Below are 4,050 nucleotides of genomic sequence, written 5' to 3'. Positions count from 1 at the left end.
TTTTGTATGATCGGAAATGCAAAAAAAGAAGGGAAGGAGGAGAAGGATGGGAAAGAGAATGTTTATCCTGTACCCGACCGAGTTACATTTTCTCGAAATTCACATTGGCGGATCTGGGGGAGGGTTAATGGGTCCTGACCCCTCCCTTGGGCAACAAAAAAGGGGAAAAAGAAAAGAATTCTAAACCTACCTTTTCAGAACCTGTGAACTGATTTTTTTTATAATTTTTTTTTGTTGCTATTAGAAAATTAGAATTTTGAAGAACATAAAATTTATTAATACACACTTCAAGTGTCGGGAAAGCTCAATTCCCGCCATCTAGGAATCAAACTTTTTCCGGGAGAGAACCCCCGGACCACCCTTTCTTTTTTGGATTTATCGATTCATGGAAAAAAAATGAGAAAAATTTACCTGACCTTTTTCAAGAGGGGAAAACCTTGAATTTTGTAGAACTTTAAAAGTCATTAAAAGACATTTCAGAAGTCGAAAAGCTCATCTCCAGCCATCTAGAAATCAAAATTTTTCCGGGGGAACCCGGACCCCCTTTATCTTTGGGGTTCATTGATTAATTGAATCATTTTCAAGGGGTGGGGGGCCTTGAATTTTGAAGAACTTAAAAGTAATTAAAGACACGTCAGAAGTCGGGAAAGCTCATTTCCCGCCATCTAGAAATCGAAATTTTCCCGGGGGAAGAATGTTGAAAAAGAGAAGAGAAAAATAAAGACAAGAATAAAAAGGAAGATATAATGAACAGATATCACAATACCCCTGCAACCCCTTCTCCACTTCAAAAAGTGTCCATAGCTCATTTGATCTAAGCCGCCAGATATTCTCCGCAGTGGCGTAAGCACCGGGGGACAAGGGGAAAATATCCATCTGTGGAAAATCTTTCCCCATTGAATGCCCTTTTCACCCGGGAAAGTGCCTGAAAACCTCAAATTTTAAATCGCATATTTTGTTGAGGTAGGCCAATTTCCTCTAAAAATTGCAAATTTAGGAAGTTTTGATCAATTCCGACAAAATTAGAATTAAAAACACAAAAATTTTTTGCGCGCATTTGTTAGGGTTGAAGCTTATGCTTGCCCTCCTTATTCTAAGTTATTTAAAAACCTAATAGTCTCCAACTTGAGAAAGAAAATTTAAGATAGATCGTTTTACCTAAAAGAAGGGCCTCAATGTGTAATGATGGTGAAAGAATAGGCCTATGATTGTAATAAATAAAACCATGATGAAAATGCTTATATTTAGTTTCAAACACACGTTGTGTGGTGTCTGTCTCTTATACACATCTAGATGTGTATAAGAGACAGCCCCCCCCCAACCCAACACCCCTGTTACGCGCCTTCTTAAAAGTGGGGCCCCCCACTTTGAAAAACGTTCCGCCGGCCCTGTTAACAGTTAGGAAAGGTGTGATGTCGTGTACAGTGACATTAATGGAAATATGGTTGTTGTAAGGTTTGTTGTGTACGTAACTTTTTAAAATATTTTGTACTGTAATTATGAAGATATTTACGTAGAGGTTTATGATATAAGTAGACAGTTTGCTGTGTGAATGCTGGGTTCACTCTAACGTTCATTTTTGTTTAGCCAAAATTGGCTAAAATGTTAAAAATTGTTATCATGCACTTAAATGGCCCGAGTGAAGTTTCATGCAAATGTTGCGTACGGAAAAAAAAAATTGTGGCCTGGCCATTGACATTGAAATCATTCAAGCATTCAAGTAAAAACCCCCAAGCTCGAAAGCCATTATTTACCCAGCAGTCGGCTGCTTTATTTCTGCTGTTGTGTGTGCACTTGGGCATTTGGAGCACACTAACAGCTAGCCGACCGTCGTGAACATAGAAAGAGTACAGACAGGAATTACAGTACTGCTTCGTATCTGCGCGTAACCTCTCGTAATCTGCTTGTAGGTTATGTTTTGAACGTAGCTACGAAGGTCATTGTTATTTTAATTAGCATTGCAAACTTCGTAGGCTGGATCGTCGGGCTGATAAACAATGTGTAAACAATATTGAAATATAGTTTACCAGCTTTCAGCACGTGAACAATGTTGCAATTTACTAATAAACAATGTTAGAACTTATTGTTTTGTTATTTCCTACCTTATTATTAGATCGATCATGTTTTAAAACTGTGTTTAGTTCGATAGCTAGGTAAACCTAGTGGGCCGTCAGTATGTTCGAATTTTGATGTCATAGAGGAGGACAGCAGATAGTAATTTATACTGGTTAACTTTCCAATTCGGAGAATTTTGATCTGATATTGTTCTGGTAGTAGGAACTTTCTTCTTTTAAATAATAATACTGATGACAAATCATGTACATGATCCAAGCGATCCAATACTAATGAACTACAGAAATCACTACTTTGCCAAAGTAAGGCTAGTCATGCTAGACCACATTTTCTTCGTCTTTTACTCACTGTCGCTCACACCTTTTCAACATTTGCCACGAGGTTACCCTTTAACACACTTTACTGTGTTCTGATTGGTGCGCACTCTGTCCGATGCTGGATTTTTGGGGTTGAGAAGATGAACTGGCATTTTGCCAAGTTTTATTTTCCATTGGGTTTTACATGTGACATTTGGTAATTTTACAATTAACGGACGTTAACTCTCTCTATATTTATTATTTATCATACTAAATCAAGGCTACAAAGTATTATTTGATGAACAATTTTTTCACGTGTGTGTATTGTCATTGAGGGCATCTTTTTTAACAGTTAAAGAGGTAAAATAATTGTAAATAAAAACCAGAACCCTGCGGGTGTGTACGTTCCTTTGTACGTAAACGTAGTTTAGAGGGATATGTAGTCCAGTAATGGTTTCTAATGTTTTTACGTACACCTACACCCCCATACAGGTCCGTCCATCAAATGCTGTATATTCACATACCTGCCAACATTCGAATATCAAAAACAGGGACGCTATTCATTGGTGACAAAAAATTAAAATGACAATTATATCCTAATTCCTGTACAGTTGCTTCAAACAAACAAGAGTTACTTAATTTCAAGTGTACTGTTTATTTACCTCACAACCAAGAAAAAATATTTAAGTTACATTTTAATCAGTAGGCTTACAGACTTCACCATGAAGGGCACGGTATGTTGCATGTTTCGCTGGATCTCATTAGAGTCATAACGTCAATATTTATTCGAATGACACTTATAATTTCTGTTCAACATTTCCAGCTTGTGTGTCATTAAAGCACTTTAAGTTTTTGTTGTCATGCTAGCTCGAAGCTTGGTTTTGTTTTTTCAACAATAAAGAAAACTTTCTGTCACTACTGCTATAAAATATTACCATAGTTTCCCGGGTAGAATCCCACACCGACTTTACGCCCAACTTCGCGTACACGAATTTCCCCGGGTAATGTCCCAGGGTCTGAGGATTGGGTAAGTCGACCTAGCAGGCCTTGCCTAGGTCAATAAATTTAACAAATGCTCAAAAATAAAGGAATTGTCGGCGCTAATGCATAAGTTCACCACATCTTCAAAATCAAACTTCAAGTTGTAATTCCTTAAATATTCATGTATTATGCAAAAACATTCCTTTACCCACACGATTGAAACTATTATATGACAAATCCAGTTTGTATTATTAAGAAAAATTCGGTTTTACCGCAGCTCTCTCGAGTGGCTCCCATCCGATCGCTTTTCGGCCATCTTGTAAATGAAATGGTTGCCAGAATCACATATATACGATTTCTTGTAACTTAGGGAATCAATTGTTTAACACTGTGCGCTACTATACCCATTTTGGTTCTAGTTGCGCACAGTGATAATGAATAGGATAAAATTAAATTCAGTTGATGGGCATTGCATCGAATACATAAGTTCACCTCATGCTCAGAATCAAACTTCCAAGTTGTATGCCTTTAGCTACACGATTTACACTGTTACATGACAATTCAAGCTTGTAATTATTAATTTTTTTTAAATCCGGTTTTACCGCAGCTCCCATCCGATCGCTTCTCGGCAGTTTATCGTTGTGCGCTACTATACCCATTTTGGTTCTAGTTGCGCACAGTGATAATCACTGTGCGCTAC

The sequence above is a fragment of the Anneissia japonica genome, unplaced genomic scaffold, assembly GCF_011630105.1.
Source record: "Anneissia japonica isolate Jap-2015-1 unplaced genomic scaffold, ASM1163010v1 scaffold5856_len118379_cov109, whole genome shotgun sequence".
Classification (NCBI taxonomy): domain Eukaryota; kingdom Metazoa; phylum Echinodermata; class Crinoidea; order Comatulida; family Comatulidae; genus Anneissia; species Anneissia japonica.
Note: the sequence above shows the minus strand (reverse complement) of the source record.